Source organism: Parasteatoda tepidariorum, chromosome 4 (assembly GCF_982258835.1).
Source record: "Parasteatoda tepidariorum strain Cologne lab strain chromosome 4, Ptep-v5.0, whole genome shotgun sequence".
Classification (NCBI taxonomy): domain Eukaryota; kingdom Metazoa; phylum Arthropoda; class Arachnida; order Araneae; family Theridiidae; genus Parasteatoda; species Parasteatoda tepidariorum.
The window spans coordinates 34581519-34602032 of record NC_141758.1 but is presented as its reverse complement, the minus strand read 5'-3'; the positions used below and the strand labels follow the sequence as shown (position 1 = coordinate 34602032).

Here is a 20514-nt window from a genome sequence, read left to right as displayed (position 1 = left end):
ACTATATTATAATTTTAACTTTTTCTATGACTATACTAATTTTCTTACTCTTTTCTTTGTTTTTTATACATTTTATATTTTTGTGATAAAATAAAAAACTTAGAGTTGTTCTGCTTCTGAACACTGATGAAAACACAAAATGATGGGCTTCATCAACAATCAAAAATATACATATTTATTTTGCAAATTCCATATTATTAGGGTGGCACCCTTCAGAGAATTAAAAATACAAAATTATCTTCATCGAAGCCGATGCTTTACATCCGGCGTTCAGCGGCAGACTACTTTTTCATATTGTTTTACAACACATGGCTTTAGCTCTCTGGTGGAAAAGACTTTAGAACAAAACTTACAACAGTTACTTTTCTCAACAACTGAAATTTAGAATAGTGTGATTAAGCAAAATATGTGAACTGTTTGCAATTTCAAATTAATATTGAAATGTACAGGTTTAGAATTTTCTGCAGTGAAAATTTTTCGGAACTTCAGTATTCAAAAAAGTATACAAAAGCTAGACGTTAAGAACGTATCCAATGAGCGAGCAAAGCGAGCATTGGATTGCGAAGCAATCCGAAAAGAACTGCGAAAGCAGTTCCGGGGGATAACGAGCGCCAGCGAGCAGGGGGCGAAGCCTCCTAGTTTACTATATTTACAGATCATAAACCACTGATTTTTGCCTTCAAACAAAAGAATGAAAAAGCATCTCCAAGACAAAATAGACATCTCCAGTACATATCCCAGTTTTCGAATGACTTTCAACACATTATTGGCAAAAATAAAATAATTGCAGACGCTTGATGTCGAATTCAAGAAGTAACTACTGTAGATAATGATAAAATTGCTGATGATCAAAGTAGTGATGAAGAATCAAAACAACTAATGCAATCAGTCACAACATTATAATTTAAACAACAACCACTGCAATCTGGTAAATTTCTATGGTGCGATATTTCTACTAATATAATTAGACCATATATTCCTAAAAATTCAAGAATGATTATTTTCAAACAGATACATGGTTTATCTCATCCAGGAATCAGATCAACTGTCAAACAGATAACTTCAAGATTTATTTGGCCTGGAATGCGAAAAGATGTTAGAATTTGGGCACAATCCTGTATTGATTGCCAAAAAAACAAAATTTCAAAACATACTAAATCCCAGTTTGGAGAATATAAACAACCCGATGAAAGATTTAACGAGATACATATTGACCTAATTGGACCGTTACCCCCATCCAATGGAAACAGATATTGTTTGACTTGTATTGACCGTTTTACAAAACTGGATAGAAGTAGTTCCTATACCTGATATCAAAGCTGAAACAGTCGTCAGATGTTTCTATGAAAATTGAATAGTTAGATTTGGAGTGCCATACAGAGTAATTACCGATAGAGGATCACAGTTTGATTCTGAAACGTTTAAATCTCTTACCAACTTATGTGGAGTAAAAATGAACAGAACAACTGCATATCATCCTCAGTGCAATGGCAAAATTGAGCGTCAACATCGTACATTGAAAACTGCAATGAAGGCCAACAACTCTATTAAATGGTCTGAAACTCTTCCTACTGTCTTACTTGGTCTCAGAGCTGCTCTACGCGATGACACCAACTATTCAATATCTCAGATGGTTTATGGTAAAGGCATTAAACTTCCTGGTGAATTTTTTGAAAACTCAAAAGTGACAACATCCACGGAAAACTTTACTAGTACTTTACCTAAAGGCTTTAATGCTACATCAAATGGAAACATTAAAGCCTTTAGGGTCAAAATATTTCAAAAGGAACAAAGTATTTGTGCACAGAGATTTAAGTTCATGTTCACATGTTTTTATGCGGATTGATAGAGGCAGGAAACCATTAGAGTCTCCTTATGAAGGACCCTATAAAGCGATGGATAAGACAGAAAAGTATTTTGTAATTAGTTATAAAGGAAAAAACGTAAGCATTTCAATAGATAGGCTTAAACCAGCGTATCTACTGAATTCTGAAAATAAGAATTCGGATAACGATGAAAACCTAAAAACTACAAAACCTATCGAATGTTTAACATCGAATAAATTTCAAGAAAAAGCAGACAATCCCGAACAAAATGTTAAAATGTCTAGATTTGGCAGAAAAATAAAAAAGCCTGTTCGCTTTTTAGAGCAAAACTGTATTAATTAGATGCATATACATTTATTTTATATATATTTTTTTTATTGCATTGAAACTCGAATTTAGAATAGTATAATTTGTATATATGTTATATTAATATTTTGTATATATGTTTTCGTATTATGATGAGTCATTATGTAGTAAAAACTTGAATTGTGTATATGTTGTTATGTTATATTATCATTATATGACAAATTTGACATACTTGCCTAGCATCGTAACTTAGTTACTGGTGAGGGAGTATTGTAGGAACATCATATGTCACATGTCTATTCATCCAATTTTTATGAGAGTTGCGAATGGCAACGAGAGAAAAAAACAGATAAAAAATAATAATAAAATGGTTGTTCTAAAAAAATGTCTTCTGATTGTTTATCCTGTATTCCTCTCGCGTACAGTTCTTCACAAGCATTTCCATTAAATGCATTCATGAAGAAGAACGGAAATATTAAATAAATAACGGATTATTAACTGGATATAAATATAATTATAGTTTTCAAAAATCATAACTGGTTAAAAAAATTCTTAACTCTCGGAACCCTTAGGTTCCGCGGTACACCATTTGAGAACCGCTGAGCAGGATATCAGCTCCTTCAATTTGATTTTACTTTCACTTTTTGTTCGATTTCAAATAGGTTAATTTAGAACTGTGCCATTTCAAATTCTATTATACATTTATTATGGCTGAATAAAGATTAGAACAACTCTAAATCACTCTCGCTATAAATATGATACATCTAACTAGAACATTTACTATAAAGTGAATACATTGTCATTAGACGCCTTAGTAAAATGAACAACTACAGAGTATATTTATACATAGTGAAACAATTTCAAACCGGAAATAGGGAATCGGCTTCCTTCTCTATTGATAAAAAAAAAAGAAAAAAAAAGCGGAGTTCAAATCAAGCTAATTAACTTTCTTTCGTGCTCACATCATAACCAGTTTTGATTGGGGGACTTAAAGAGAGGGAGAGTGAGTCTTGTCCTACTAACAGGCTAGAATATGGAGCAGCTATATTAAGATGATGGCAATGGCCGACTCAAAGCAGACGATCCTCTCACCTTTTTAGAAAAGGACGTTGCGCTGTTGCCACAAGTCCGGCAAGTGGATTTATTTATACTCATAAACTCCAACAGTGATTTCTTTTCAATTAGGTAAGCATAGTTTTATTTGTTGGTTGTGGAATATATATATAATAAGCAATTGAATTTTTTCATTTGAAATAATAAAAAAGTCGAATAAATTTTTTATTTTAAAATTCTGAGTAAAAGAAGTATAGTTGTCTATTTTTTTTATTTTTAGGAACGGTTTTTCTAATAGTCGTTAAAAAACGGGTGAGTTAATAACTATAACCATAAGTTTAAAAAAATTTATCAGCATGTAAAACAGCATTAAATGATTATCAGGTATTCTATGTATGTGGATTATGAATATTTACGGATCGCTTTCACGGTGGCATGAAATTCTACTCGACTTCATAAAACTCAGGACTCGTAAATATCTGGTAAAATTGTTAAAATGTGGTAGAAATATTTAAATGAAATGTGACAGAGTTTATTGTGCTTTTCACTACCAGAATATTTTAATAACTCTAAGCAAATGTATCTAGATCCAAAGTGAGATAATTTATTAAAAATTACTTTTATCAGTGTGGCCATGATTCCAAGTATCCCAACTTTTTACGCTTTTAGGGAGAATTTCTTCTTGTGATAGCTTAATGTATGCTTTAATGAATGGTTCTTTGTTTTGTAAATTTATTTTAAAGTTTTTTCTACTCCACAAATAATTCAAAAGTTCATATGAAAAGCCACTTTTTTTCCAACTCCTTCGTAATAAGCTTTAAAATATGTTGGCAAAACTACGTAAAATTCTTCAAGTTTCAGTCTTTAGTTATCTATCACTCAATAAAATGTCTATCATTAAGCATAGTTGTTACCAGTCCAACTGTCTGGAAAAAGTTTTAAAAAGCGAACTTTTGTCGCATGTAATTGTTGGGTGAATGAGATAATTGAAATGCAAAATCTACAATTTCTAAAAATATATTTTTAAGTGGTAACGGAAATTAAATTATTTTTAGTTTGTATTTTCATTTCAAGTAATTTTTGCTACCACTTCAAAAATTCAAAGTATCATATATAATACAACTTTATTTCAAAACACTTTAAATCTATTTACTTTCTTTCTTTTCTTTTTCTTTGGAAATCTATGAAATAAAAACCAATTATATAATTACATTGATCTCTTAGAGTAATATTTACTTGAAACGTTACGTACGATTTAATCTTGTAAAAAAAAAAAATTCTCGAATTTTTCTTCTTCTGACAATTAAAAAATATGATACGGATTTAAATGTACAGTGTATGCTCAACTTTCCTTGTGGACTATAATATTCTCAAGACCATTGAAATAAATGCATGCAGACAATTCATTATCACCAGATTTCGTATTTTGCAGTTATAAAAAAATGTTTTTTTGTAATGGAAGAAAAATCGCGGAATTTTAATTAAATTATATTAATATATTCCTCTAATTATCTTCGATTTATATTTTTTAAAATTAAAAAAAACATTGGCTCTTTACTCCTAAATAAAAGTTAATTAGGAACTCATTTAAACTACCACTAATTTTTTTGTTTGAAATATATAACATATATATAGTTTTTTTTCGTTCTCTCATGAGGATTGCAAACAATCAGTGAATAAATCATTTTATCGCTTGAATATTTTTGCATGAGCATTATAATTATTTATCAATAATAATTTTCAAATAAACTATACAATTGAATATTAACTTTAACTACTCTAATTACCACAGTAGCAATTATTATTTAAGAGTATCTTAAGTATTTATAAGGGTCTTAGTATTGTATGACATCATTCCTAAACGGTATCTACATAACCATCAGGACGTAAATTGAATATATATGCACGATATCTTAGAGTAAGATTTCAGGGAGAGGGAATTTCATATGTTTATGCCACCAGCTTAATCATTATTAACTAGTAGCTTTGCTTTAATAAAATATCAGCCATTATTAACCGAAAATTGACTAAAAAATTTAATGTTACTATATTAAAATTTTCAATAAAAACTGATGACTAAAAATAAAGATAAATATTCTTTTAGAAAAATGATTTATTTATGAAAGAAAGATCGCTGAGGTAAGGAGAAATAATACCTAGGGAATGTTTTAAAAATTATGGAAATTTCTATTCCTGAAATACAAACTCAGGTTATAAAATGCTCACATTGTCAATTTTATTTTAAAATGAAGTAATTTGATTGCTTTTCAAATGCATCCAAAAGTAAAAACTCATAAAAAGTTTTGGTTCGATTATTTGGTTTGAATAAGTATATGATGAAAACAATGGTTTGTTTCAGAATGGAATTTCTATAGTATTACTGTTATGTAAAATACAGGGGAATGAGGTAGGCGCATAGTTGTTAATTACGTACCGATTGCTGACATCGATATTATGTAGTCTTGATAGCTCTGAGAAACACTAGTAGAAACTTCAACAAAAATGAATGTGTAATTTTAAATGTTCTGAGTAGTGGTAAATATTATCTTATGATATTTAAAAAAGGTTTGAAAAAAAAAATCATGAGAATAATTGTTAACTTATATTTGTGTGCATTAAACGGAGCCTATTCATTGCAATTTGAAAAGTGTTTGAAGAATGAAACATCGAAAATAATTATTCAATCATATTGAACCTTAGTAAAATGAACCTAGTTTTTACAATTTTTAGAGCTTTTTAAGTAAAATATCTCAAAAATAATTGTCCAATCATATTCGTTTGCTGAGCTTATTCTTATTGGTATAACAGTTGGCACAAAATTTTTCTTAAACACATATTTTCTAATTTTTTTCATTTTTATATTAATTTAAGTCAAAATAAGTGAAAAATATTATATTTAGCATTTTAATGATTTATGGTTATGAAAAACAACAGGAAACATAGGTGGCTTTTTCAGCGTTAACCCCTTGGGGACGGGTGATTCAGAAAAGCATTCGTACAAAATCAGAATCAAGTTGCAATTAAATAAAAAACGGTAACTTAAATGTAGTCGTTACTAATTTGACAGACTTACTTTGCTTTTATTTAAATTATTGTTAGTTTAATCATATATATAATCAATGTTAATTCAAAGTATAACTAAATAGTTTTATTTTGAACAAAGTAATGGTGAATTAAATAAATCAAAAAATTATAACTCCGCCTACAAATAAACTGCTAAAGAAATACTTTGATTACCAGTTTTATCTTCTTACCCTGATTGATACGGTTTTTTGCTGTCACGTATTTGTGACATTCGGCGCGAAAGGGTTAAAGGTAAAATTTCCTAAAACGGCTCACCTCCAAACGATCATTTTTCAAATTTGTACTTATTTGCAGTTAATTAGACCCAAGAGAAAAAGTTCTTTTAACTTCTTTAATTTGCAATCAATCTTTAATTAATCAATCATTTCTTAAATTTACAAATAAACAATTTGATTAATTTTTAAATATATATCTATATAAAAAAATTAAACTACTTTTTTCTGATTTTACAATTAAGTAAAAATATAATTCCAATAATTTATCATAATTGTTTTAAGTAATTATTAAACTGTTTTTTATACACAAAAATATTAATATATATATTTTTTCTTGTAATTTGAGCGTCACGAAAAATATATGTAAAAGAGATACTGCGTCGAAGGGCCTAAAAAAAAATCACGTAAAATTTATTTACTCATATCCGTTTTCATTGAAATGAACATATTCTATAAAATTAGAAAATTGTTTTTAACAAAGATACCAATACAGTTTATAAATCATACTCGCAGCCATTGAAATGAGCCCATTCTTTACCATTTTAAAAATGCTATTTGTTTATTTTTATTATTTTTCTTTTTGAGAAAAAAAAATCCGAAATAATTGTTTAATTAAAGTAGTTTATTGTCCCATGTTAAGTGAACTAATCTTTAGAGCTTAGCCAATCACACTTTTACACTTTTGGTAAAAGATTTTTCCCTATGATAGTGAATGAATGCTGATAGATCCCATTCAGAGCAACAGGTTTTTTTGCTAAAATTAATTTTGCCTACATTTGAGTACATTATCGTCGGATTATTTAGCATTTAATATACTTGTTTAAACCGTTACACGTCACCTTATTTCAAGAGATTTTTACCTGTCTTTAGAGTATTGCTTCCCTCTTGCGTGCTTGCAATTTAGCAAATGGTTGTGAAATAATAATTAATTTAAGAAAAAAAATTAAACTACATCGCCTCTACTTAAAAGTAAAAATGCCCAAGTAATAGGCCTCACATGCTTACTTACATATCATATAGCTATAAATAAATACATAACATAGCACTCAATTTTACATAGGAATTATACATACTTACATAAAAATCATAGATTTGTAGTGATGAAAAGCAAAGCGTGTCAGATGGCAAGTTTAGTTTCGCTAATGCGCGCTACATACATAACGCACTCTTACAGGCGCATTTATAATTGGCGAAACTAATTGCGAATTTTCATTGTTAAGCAATGAACGAAAAATTTCAGTAAAAAAGAGCGTAATAAATCAGTTTAAAAATAACTTAGTTCAAAAGTACAACACAAAAGGGAAAAAAAGATGAATAATCCTTTTTCTTTCAAATATAATCAATTAAAGTTTTTAAAACATCAAATGCTCTGTAAATTTTCTTGAATAGCTGTTTTTCTTTTATTAAACAAGCATTTTAAGCTTTGCCTATCTTTGCAATCGCCCATTTCAAGTAATATCTGCTTTTTCAACACATTTTGTGTTATGTCAGTTTTTCAAATACATGTTTCCAGCTAAGTCTAGTTTCGCAAATACGCAATTTAAGCTATGTTCAATTTTTTTAAAATTTCATTGCGCAATTATTTATTCTATTGTGCTATCGGCGATACACAGCTGATCCAATTTTCTTACTTACTGCTTATTTCCAATTTCTTACCCTTCCATTTTAAACCCTATCTAGTCAAAAAGAAAACATTTGTGGCAAATTTTCGGATGAATTCGTCTTTATCAAAGACTTTATGGCTGTTTTTCGAAAGCTCCATCGTAATATGAAATGATTCTTTTTTGCGAATAATATGTAAATTTTGTAACTGGAGTGAGTTTTCAACAGTTACTCATGACTGTAAGGTTAAGTTTAGCTTATCTAAACCCAGCTCTATCAATGCCTATTTTAAAAATGGCGCAATACGTCAATATGGAGAAAAGCAACAGTTTTGTGAAAATATAAAGCGCTTGTGGTATAAATTTTTAATATTTAAAAATTTACTTTAATACTGCATTAATTGGGTTCAGAAAATTTGCAAAAACTGAGAATACGGCAGCGATTTTGACAATTTTCAACTAGGGGGGAAAATGTCACCGAATTGGCTATTTTTAAAAAAAACTTAGTGATTTTTAAAATATTTAACTAATTTGTCTGTTCAAAATGAAAAAAAAATACAGATAATTTTTTAATGTATGAATATATAGTTTAAAATCATCTCGCTGTTTTTCAAATGTAAGGCACTTCAACTAGGGCTTTTTTTTTTAAATATTTTCCTTGGCGACAAAGCTTCGAAAAACAGCGTTAATGGAGCAAACTCACATTTACGTTGCAGGAAGAGGAAAACCACAAAACATCCGGTGGTTAACCCGACATAAAAGGAATCCTGACTCATGATTGTCCAACATTAGGTACATTCTACGTCATCTTTGTAGGTGATGTGGGCTGGGAGTAGAATTCAATTCGATCATCCATCACAGGGATTTGAACCTAGATCGTCAGTGGTAGACGACCCATGGATTAGAAGCTCCTTGCCGTCACTCTAACCTTAGGTGTTTTCCGTGGTTTTCCTCTCCATGTAACGCAAGTAAAGGTTAGTTCCATCAAAAAGTCATCCAAGAAGGCAAATTTCGCCCAATACTTTATCCATTCCTTGTCTTCTGGATTGAACATTAGTCGCGTAAATTTAAACAATTGGGTCGGCTGTTCAACGACGGTTATAAAGTATCAAATTATAGTAAAAAGCGACCTTGAACAGTTTTAACAATGGAATATGCTTCATCTCCATATTGTTGAAAGATTTGTGGTTACTAAATAAGTGATAGTACACCTCGTAGCAGACTTACAAAAAGTGGGTTTACTTTGAACACGTGCCATTAACAAAGGGGGAGGCATTATGTTATGTTTTAGTTTCTCATCTAATAATAGCCGCACGATTATTATTGCTGAAAGGATTAGGTCAGGCGGAAAACATTTAAGCACCTCTTTCGAGATTAAATTGTTAACTTCTATTTCTTCCGTTTCATGAGCATTTAAAGTTCTATTGTTTTAACTTTCTCCACTAATTTTAAATTTTTCTATTTTTATCTTTGATTGCTTCCTATTTTGTATCACGGATTATTATTTTTTTTTTTACTATTGAGCATTTTTTTCTTCATAAAAGTCAATTACAGCAATCTATACCTGCCAACATTTCCTTTTTAACATTAAGTACGTAGCATTCACGCTTTTTTTTTAATTGAGATTTAACATAATTTTGACCACCATTAAAATATATACTGGTTCTCACACTCCATTAAAATAGCAATTATCTACTAATGAGAAGAAAAAAAAACTTCTTGGACATGCTGAAAAGATGGCTGGTACGCCATTATTATCTACTTTTTATTTTTATTTCATTTTTTTATTACAGTTCATTTGTATCGAATATTAATATTCTTTGTCACTGAACGCGGAGGTGAGAACATTTAAATAGTTTTTCCACCATTATATATCAAAGAAAATGTCATATAAAATGCAACTTTATTTCTGTTGTCTTGTCGTGACACTTTTAAGGAATAAACTAATTATCCTTATTATACAAGTTTCACTACTTTACTAAAACTTAATTTATTACTACCAACTTAATTTATTACTTAATTTATTGCTACCAATTTATTAAAACTTTTGCAGAAATGGAACAATCGGCATCCCTGCACAAAATCGATACTTTTTGAAAAAACCTTCAACTTGATGAACTTGGAGTTTTAAATGAAAACAGTAAAGGCTAATTCAAAATTACTTTCAGATGGTTGTATGACACACTAAGATACGATTTTAAAATATTTTTTTTCCTTAAAAGCATTAGAACTTCATTTGGTTAAAACTCGAACAATGTGGTTGTAATGTGCTATTTTGTTTTTGAAGGAAAAAAACGCTACAGCTTCATCCCTTTTCAAAATAGTGTTTTCAAAGTGGTAGGAAAAAAGTCGATTAAATTAAGATTGTATCTACGTGTTTTGTTCGAATTTAACCTGCACTTATAACATTTTAAATTGTTTACCTTAACAGCCCGTGGGCTATATCACAGTTCAATTTAAATCGGAAGAGTTGACTGATGTTCTTTGGATATACATCAATAGATATTATTCAAAATTTTGAAATTTTTGTAAGTCTATATTTAATAACCTCATTATTTTAAAATTGTTAGTTTTATAAAAATATTGTATTGTGCGTTTTAAATATGTGGAAACGGTCGTAAACGCTATCCGGCGCCCTGATAAATGATAACGATGATTGTAGTGAACTTGAAAGGATTCGGTACTTGAATAAGATTGAATAGCTTTTTAACAGACGGATTTTAAACTTACCTAAAACCGCCATAGGAGATCAATTTGACTTTCGCATAAAAAAACTGATTTTATTCCAAAGTAAATGATGTGTAAGAGTGTTTTAGAGATTAAAATATAGATTTTTTTAGTAATTTAATGATAAATTATAAATAAATATAGTTTAATATTATATCACAGCTAATTCTTTAACGGGTGGTCCCACAAAAGTAAACAAGAGATACGAATACATATTAGCACCCAACAGGTTTTAAAATGTGAAGTTCAATTACAAATTTTATACACTGGGGGGGGGGCGATAGCGTTCAGTGTATAAGCTTGACGTGAAAATGACCCCACAACATCCACATATTGGTTTCTACCATCTTTCATAGCTATCAGAAGTTTTTCTTTCGAAATTCGATGTTAAAAAGGATGTTTCTTTTACTTCAAAGATTGAGTTCATTGTGTTAGGGGATGGTGAGCAAAACACTAATTCGTAGTTTTTCAACTAACACAAAACTGAATTTGCAACGCGAAATTTAGGGTGATAAAACATTATTTGAAAACTATCCAAGTATTGAACACAGCAATGTAACAAACGTTGTTAATACATGCTGGTCATCTGCAAGGTATTTTACAAAAATTTTGATCTAAAAAATTAAATAAGTAAATAAAAAACATGCAAGTTGAGAATGTTGGTATAAAAATACCGAAAAAGTATTTAAATATTTAAAATATCGATAAATTAATTTTTATCAAATCAGATTTAGCATGTATTTTGGATATTCATCGAAGCAACTATGTGATTATTGACATTCACCAGTGGTAGAAAATCCCCAATTTCTAATTCCCAGTAACATCTAATATATATAATTCTCTTACGTGGCTCCCAAATTTTGGCTGTATTTCTTTTCCGCCGGTGGCAACGTTTGCTTTGTTTTGTTTACGTTACTATTTCTGTTACACGGCGAATCGACCCATGATTGCCGCTAAAAATGTCACATGCCAAATCTATCTGAGGTGACTCAACATATAGCGCTTTTAAAAAACGGAAACTGAAATAACCAGAGAGCATCAGCTGCGGCAATCTCATACTATTCAGCTAGGCAGAAGTGAGTAGTCTTTGTCGATAGATCACTATTTTAGTATTTTGTCAAAAGCGCTTTTTTTCACGAATTTATATATTACGAATTTATTTGACGATTTTTGATTTATATCACGAATTATACTATAGCACATTTCTAATAGGTTTAACGAATTACATGTCATTTATTTGAATTCAAATTTATTTTAATGACTTAGTATTTACTAAAAAGATGTAATTTTTTTATATGGATTTGAATGATTGTTTTGAATTCTTAGAATTGTGTGCATTTGCAATGTACCTAAGTTAGTAGCGAGCGAAGCAAACCATATAAGATTGCGTAGCAATTTTCGGGGGTTGGCGAGCGTTAGCGAGCAGGGGGCGCAGTCCACTAGTATCTATATATTTCGCTCGTTCGATTATTTTCCTTAGAAGCTCTAGAATAAAATAAATTTAAGAAAGGAAGTAACTAATTTCAAAACCTTTCATCTTCAAAAGGTGGGACGATATGGGAAAAAAAAAATGCCCCAATAAGTCTCGTGGCTCTGGGTCAGAGAGACAAATGTATATCACGATTAAGGAAGTCGGGAAGAAACTGAAATGTTTGTTTTTGATGAAAACTGCTCAATGAAAACAAAATTATAACACGATGGTGCCCCCGAGCCTTTCTAGAAAGATTTATATTTTCCGTTAAGGTATTGTAATCCGAAATGTCCATTCAGCTTTACTTAACATCGGGTGGCAACAGAAAAAAAAAGTTTTTTTTTCCCTGAGTGGGACAGGAAGGAAATAGTGGTAATTCCCTTAATATTTTAAGTAAAATGTCTTTTTTTTTTCTAATTTTCTAGTTTTGTGGGACATGTTACTTTTGAAGTATTGAAAGAAGTTATTTTTAAAACGAATAGGTCATCAAGATGTTTCCTAGTTTTGGGTTGTTCAGGTGTCAATTATACGTCGATTAGCTTTTGTAGCGATCATGTGGTTCGGCTTCCATGATCATTTTTAATGTCACTAAAAAAGAAAGAGGTAGACAGAGAAGATGTAATTGTTTAATTTCTTTTAAAATAATTTTTTTTAATATTGTTTCTCATTTCCTCGTAGACAGTGCACGTTACTCTTAATGGGTTCAATTTACATTTTGGTTGGATTTTCAGATTAAATTTTATTTGTATAGGATTAAAACAAATGTTTATCCTGTTTTTCACCTAATAAACTTGAAAATTCTAATTCTCTGCTAATAGCCAGTGGCCGGTAGACTCTAACTTAGTGGCCATTCTTTTCTCAAACCATATGAGTCGGTGGCCGATAACGATAGGTTCTTCTTATTTAATAGCCACTTTTTGCAAACTTTTTTTTCTTTAATTATATAATTTACAGCTATAAAAGGATAGTTTTACAAAAATAATATAAATATGTGAACAAATTTTGTTAAATATGCTAACTTTAAAAATCTTTATTTAAAAATATTTGAGTCCACCAAATACATTAACATGGGAAAGAAAACATTAATGTCTTTAGTAATTAATATAGAATATTAATAATACAATGGTCTAAACTAGTTATTCTATTCCAACTTTGCTTACATAACTAATTATGTAGGCAAAAACGCGTTTCTTTGTATATTTCGAAACAATGTTCTTTATCTCTTGGTAGAAATTACTACGTCTCCCTTGAAATAAATTGGTTAAATATATATTTTGGTATGATAGCAATTAAAATTTTATTTTTTTAGTGTTGATTTTTCAATTTGCATTTGGCTACCACTTTGAAAAATCATTTTTGAAAAGAGTAAAGCTGACATTTATGAGTTTCTCATCCTACATCAACTTCACGCGGGTTGCCACAGGCAACTAAAAATGAAAAAATGGTAATTAATTAAATTAAAAAATTTATCCAGTTTTTTTTATTATATACAACAAATATAGTTACACAAAAAAAAAGTGTCACCCTTTCCTTATCTCTCCAAAAGTATAGTAAAAGTGTTACTATAACATACTATTATTAACATATTTTCAACAATTTTGAATTTGATATCATGATATTGATCTCCTATGATATCAATCAATAAACGATTCGGATTTATTAGTAGATTTATAAATAATAATATCATCATCTGGGATGTCAATAACTCCACTTTTTGCAAATATTTTACAGATTGGGAGACAATCAGAAACTAAAGCCTTCAGAATTTTGGCTCAGTTCAAAAATATTTTAAGAGCTTCATTGCGCGAGAACTGGAACAAAGTAGCTTCTTATTTGATTTTTTGAACAATTCACCTGTAGTGGTAAGGAAAATAACTATAAATCAAATATACTATACTCTGTTGCAAGTAAATAAAAAAAAAAAACTATTAACCCTGGGGAGAGGAGAGAGCAAGTTTGGATCCTGTGCACGCCAAATGGATGCCAATCTCCCAGCTCATACAAATATCAACATCGTCAACTCTTGAAACGACTTTAAACAGCTTTTTTTTCTTTGCTGCTTGTTTATTTACATTGTGTGAAATGAAGAATACAAAACTTATTGAATAATCAATTAACAAGTATTAAGAATTCATAAATTAGTTCCAAAAATCGTAACAAATCTGCGTTTGTCTATCAGCATTTAAAGAAACTGATGAAAGAATAATAAATGTTTCTTGCAAACGATTCTCTACAACGAAACAAAAGTAAAAATTCTTTATCTCGCATTTGATTTGTTAAGGGTAATTTGATTTGTCAGCATAAGATGTGCCATTTGCAGTGGCCCAATCAAATTCAATGATCGTTCGACGTCACATAATTGTTTCTTTTTCAGGAACGAATGTTTTCCTTATCTATCGAAATATATCTCCAAAGCTAGGATTCTAGTGAGACTATCAAACTATAACCTTTTTTTTAAATTATTCAATGATATATATCGTAAAAGATAGCACAAATTAAGTTTCTGTCTGGCGTGTTTAACTTTAAAAAGCTTTTATATTGCTTTGAAAACATGTTTGTATCATTTGATAACGAAATAAAACAGAACCATACGCAGTCGGGGTGATTGCTTAAATCCTATACCATAATGGTCTTTTCTTAACTTGCAACGGAGTATAAGCTAAGAGTCATACATTCAAACATGATCTTAGCTACCACAAAAGAAGAAAATTTCCCAGAAAGCGTTGTTATCAACAATACATCATTATTGACAATAAAGTTTGCTAATAATAGCGTTAACGGCTAAAAAAAAAAATCTTTCTTAGTCTTGGTCTAATGTTTACCCATAACACTTTTCAGAACAGAGTAGTCGGTCTGGTACACTAGTTTGACTAATGTTACCATCACAATACTACAATCCTCTAGAAATGTCAAACCTATTTGCTTTCAAGCGGTTAGCAATCGCCATTCTTTAAACAACACTAACTTAAGTATGTTGCTTCATTTAGAATGTCTAATGTCGCTTTTTCCGATGTGCTACTTGAAAAAATTTTCGATTCACTGTTTCGGAAGGAATTAAAAAGAATCTTCGGCTAATAGATACGATTTTTCCTTTTGCTTCCTTTTAATTGAAAAAGTAAAATAGGAAGTTTTTAAACACCATTTTAAAAAACTCAATCATCACTACAAATAATTTATCAAGCGTAAAAATTATGAATCTACCTCAATAAAATAAAAATTGGTAGATTAATTACTTCATTATTTTTTAAATTTATGTCTGTTAAATTAGGTTATTTTTTATTTCTACAACATACATTTGCATATCTGCCAACTTTTAATCCCTTCCATTATGATTTTTCCCAGTGGTATTAAAATGGAATAAAAATTTCAATTTTATGTAAAAAATACGTTGTATTTGAAAAAGCTTAAGCTGCCTACCATGATAGTAACACATATTAATATATATGCTTAGTTTTCTTAAGAATAGTGGTGATGAAAATCATTTAAAAATTTAGTTCACAGAAGAAAAAATAGTATATATTTACTACCACTTTAAATATAAAAATAAAATTTTACGCCAAATGCGTAAAAGTTGGCAGGTATGCATTTGCAGGCTTGCGTGCTCAATCATCACCTCCTACATCAAGAAGCCTCCACACGGTCTTTTATAAGTAGTCCGAGAAGACTGCTTAAAAAGTGAACCAGTTGTGCGCATGAACTCAAAACCTTTTATAAAAGTAATTGAGAGAAATTTGTCTTATATATTTGAGAATTGAATCTGCAGTGGTTGACAAGTGAATAAGGCAAACCAGTAATATTCATAAATAAAAAAAATTTTTAGTCATATATTTACTACCACTTTCTTATTTTAACTATATTCTGTGTTAAATGACTCGTTCCGTAAGTGGATATACTGCACACTGGTCTAACAGAGATGCCAACTGCTCCGGACAAGCCAAAATAATTAGTAAAACGATGGATAACTACAAAATAAATTTTGCAAATATTTGGCTATTTTTGCTTGCTTTTTAAAAGGTCTGGCACAACATAATTACTAGATCTAGCTAGATCATGTAATTTGGCAAGGTACCTGCCCGCGCAAGCGGGCACTAGACCTCTGATCTGTGTTATGCCCTAGGGCGACTGAGACTAATGGCATACATAATTACTTTCCTATTTAAATTTTGAATCTGAGTACCAGCCTAATAAAAAAGGCTTTAGCTCATTCATCTGAGTGAAAAAAGTTTGTGAATTCGGAGCGAAGCTCCGAGATAATAATGAAGTGGTGAATTATATAAGCCCACGAATTGTTTAGAAATAGTGGTGAATAAAAACCTACTAAATTGAATTTGTTAAACCAAGAATCACAATTGATAAACTACCACTTTAAAATATTTATTTGCTGTCCGGAGCAATTTGGCATCTCTGGTCTAATCAAACTACCTATGAAAAACCGTGTGGAGGCTCAATTAAGGCTTATAAATCTTATTTTAAGTAGATGGATAGTTAGTGCAATACAGAGAGGGACAGAAAAAAGATACATGCAGGGTTACAGCAGGATTCGAACACGCTGCACACAGCGTTTGACGGGCGATTTTGTTCAATCAGGGAGGCCCCTTACTTGCAGAAGTTGTTATATTTTGTCCTGAAACCAAGCATTTATAAATTTTTTTTAGAATTAATTCAAATTAAGACCTAAACCCTTACCACTTTTTACATCATTGCTCAGTGCTACACGAATACACCGTCATAGTGAAAGGGGGTTAAAACATTGTAGGTTATCGTATATATCTATATTCTTCATCTTTCTTTTTTTGAGCTGGGCACCTGGGCCGTGCAGCGGATATCTATATTACATACCTGCCAACTTTTACGCATTTGGCGTAAAATTTTATTTTTATATTTAAATTGGTAGTAAATATATACTATTTTTTTCTTTTATAAAGTTATTTTTAAATGATTTAGATCACCACTATTCTTAAAAAAATTAAGCATATACCTTAATATGTGTTTTTATCACGATTGTCAGCTTAAGTCTTTTAAAATATAGCGTATTATTGTGCTTGTAATTCAAATTTTAATTCTATTTTACTACCACTGGGAAAAAACAAAATGGGACGGATCGAAAGTTGGCAGGTATGATATTAGATAAGTCACTCTATTTTTAATTTTTTTTTATTATGTTTTAAGTTGGTACATTTGTTTCCTTCTTTCTTTTAAACTAATTTACTAAAACGACATTATTTCATATTACTGACATAAATTTAGGATACAGAGTACCTAACCCCGGGGTTTTTCGGCTCCTTCATCGAATTTGAATGAGAATAAGGAAAGGGGGGATTACGTAATGCAGAGTGATCTTTATATGTTGAGAAATTTATTTCATATTTTAAGGTACGCTGCAGTATAAAGACGGGGAAGGGGGCCACATGCCACTAAAATTGTAAAAAGTGGTAGAAACTCAATTTTTTAAAAAAATTTAATTTGCCTTATTATTCAAACGTAACAACCTACACGGCTTATATTAACAATTATTGATATTAAAAGCGGAGCTATTACTTGCAATCACATTTATTAGTAAACTTAAAAAAACATATACCTATAAAAGCTTTTTATTTTAATATCTTACTATAGATTTTTGCTTTTATAAAGTCACTACTTCTAACATTTTTAGTTAACCCTGGCATCCCTGCAAAGAGTTGTTTTTATTTTAGTATAACAATAACTATTTCGAAATATCTTAACTAAACTTAAGCAGTTATAAGTTTCAGTGCTAAATATTCTGAGCTTAACTTATAGTCAAAGCATCATGCTCAAGTAGTTTAAGTAACAGATTGTTCATTGCAATTCTTCACATAAATATTTTTAACAGGACGCTGCATTTACTATTATATTCAGGATGGCAACAATCTTTGGAGAACATAATATGGTACTGGTAGCATAAATATGAGTACATTCAGTGCAATAGAATCCTTATTTTTTTCCTCTTTAATTTTAACACATCTAGCTCTGAATATAATGCATTTATATTAATGAATATGCATTTATAACTGTTGCTTTAAATTGGATGGCGATTAAGTCAAAGGATTATTATCCATTTATTAATCAATCTGTGATGTAATAGTTTAGGTACCCCTTCTTTTTGATAGTCAACAGACCTCTATAATAAAAGAACGGAAATCATAATCGATACACAGTGTTAATTTTTTTAATACCTTTTATTTTAAATGACTACCACTTATAATTTTAAAATTCTATTTATAGAATATTCTAATTGTTTCAATGAATTAAATATACCGGTGGGAGGCGAGAGAGTGCACAGGGAGTCTTCCCCCTATTGTAATTTTGTAAATAGTGTAAATATTCTTTCTATATCTTTATCTTCAATTTGTTCCCTTTATTATGTAGCAACTTGCGACTTATTTTTTGTATGACTCAGACTTGATTTTATCAATTATTGTTCATTCTGAGATTTAACTTAATGTTAACGCAGCACCTCCCTTCCCTTCCACCACATATTATCCAATTTAGATGAAAGAGCAGATATCCATACATGGATAGGTACTCTGAAAAAAGTTGATTAGTTAGTTAGTAATGAATTAAGTTTTCTTGAAATACAGTCCAGTTTTCAATAAATCATGAACTTATCGCATGATTTGAGAAATCAATATAAAAGTAAAAATATGTATGCATTCAATTTTTAATACTTTATAATTTAGCATATATCTAGAAATATATTTCATGACATTGCATATTTGTTCGTAAAAAAAGGTGCCAGGTGTTCAGTTTAGCGCCTAATAACAAAATAATAGTAAAAAGCGGTTCAGATCAAAACTAATTTCAGTTTGAATTTCCTGCACTCGAATAAGCAAGTACTTGCATAAATGCAACAAAAAAAATTTTCCTCCAAGTTATCAGAAAATACGGAATTAAAGTAATCTTTTTGTACAAATTTTCATATATTTTGTGTATTGTTGCATAGCTGCCTCTACAATTATTAAATATAAATTAAATAATTCATAAAAGACATCTAACTGCTTCTATCTCGATGTTACTATTTAATAGATGAGGGTTGTCATTATCGATAGCCATATCCTCACACATGAATTAAGTATAAGTTTCTGTGTGATCAAATATACAGAATCGAGAATAAAATGACAAAGCTTAAATTTTTCTGAAATTTAAACTATTAGCGGAAAACTTCTCGCCATAAGTAGAAGCATTAACTCTTTCTTTACTACATTCCCTTCCACTAACGTGACACTACTCAACGTGCACCAAGCTGCGAAGTGAGCACATTGCATGTTAAGATTTCGTATTATATTTTACTTGTGTAGCTGGAAAATATGTAGTAACAGCTAGTAAATATGTAGTAATGAAAATATTCTTAAGTAACACAAGTAATTTAATTCATACAAAATAACAACTTATATAATGCAATAAATGTAACGTGAACAAAACTTATTAAGCGCATTCAAATTATACTTTTAGTAGTGTTAATAAAGTGTAGGCATATAGAAAATTGGCCTTGGAATATTAGCCATTGGTAGTTTGAGGTAGATTAGGGCGACTACCAAACGGTTTCCCGTGGACGCGGGCTTATTACGACGAAGGATAAAGGTCACACTTGCCAATATTCCGCCTGATTAATTTTTCAGTCCTTATTTACTGTTGAGGAAAGGGTTAACGCAAAGTAAATCTATCAAATCTCCTGATGTTTTTGAGTAAAGTATAGCTTTTGCTATCATTAGAAAAAAAAAAAAAATTCCGACTGAAAATTGAAAAGTTGTCAACTATGAAAGTATCAAACTGTGTTCATGATAAGAGTTAGAATTTTTCCTTAGCGCATTCTTTTTTTTCCCTCAAAAATCAACTGCAACTTTTGAACTATGGACTTCTATATAAACACATATTTTAATGAATTGAAAAAATACTACAATCAAGCGAAAGATCTAAAAATCATTTCCTGCAAAACCTTCATTCAAAATTCCATCTCCGTCAGCATTTTCATATGTCTCCTGTTGCTTCTTTGTTATCGATGAATTTAAATGATAATGCTTAGAAACATGTTGGAGCCAGTGGTCAATGGCCTCGTCTCGCAACTTTCTTCTGCCATTCTACATTTCTCCTTTGCCCCCAGGATTGCGAGGGAAGCTGAGAGGTGAAAACTGGGGTATTGAAAATTGGAAACAGTATGCGGTTGTCAGAAAGTAGGTTATTTTCTGAACAGGTAGTCAAAATTGTTTCCCCAT

At 30.2% G+C, this 20514-nt stretch overlaps 1 protein-coding gene across 2 annotated transcripts in view; it reads left to right on the top strand.

Moving 5' to 3' along the window:
• Positions 1-3097: 3097 nt before the first annotated feature.
• Positions 3098-20514, top strand: part of LOC107456399 (uncharacterized) — a 28257-nt gene continuing 10840 nt past the window's right edge. For both annotated transcript variants that reach the window (XR_011636973.2, XM_016074260.5), the window contains exon 1: positions 3098-3317. The gene's annotated coding sequence lies outside the window, so the exon portion shown is untranslated. The remainder of the gene's footprint in view (positions 3318-20514) is intronic.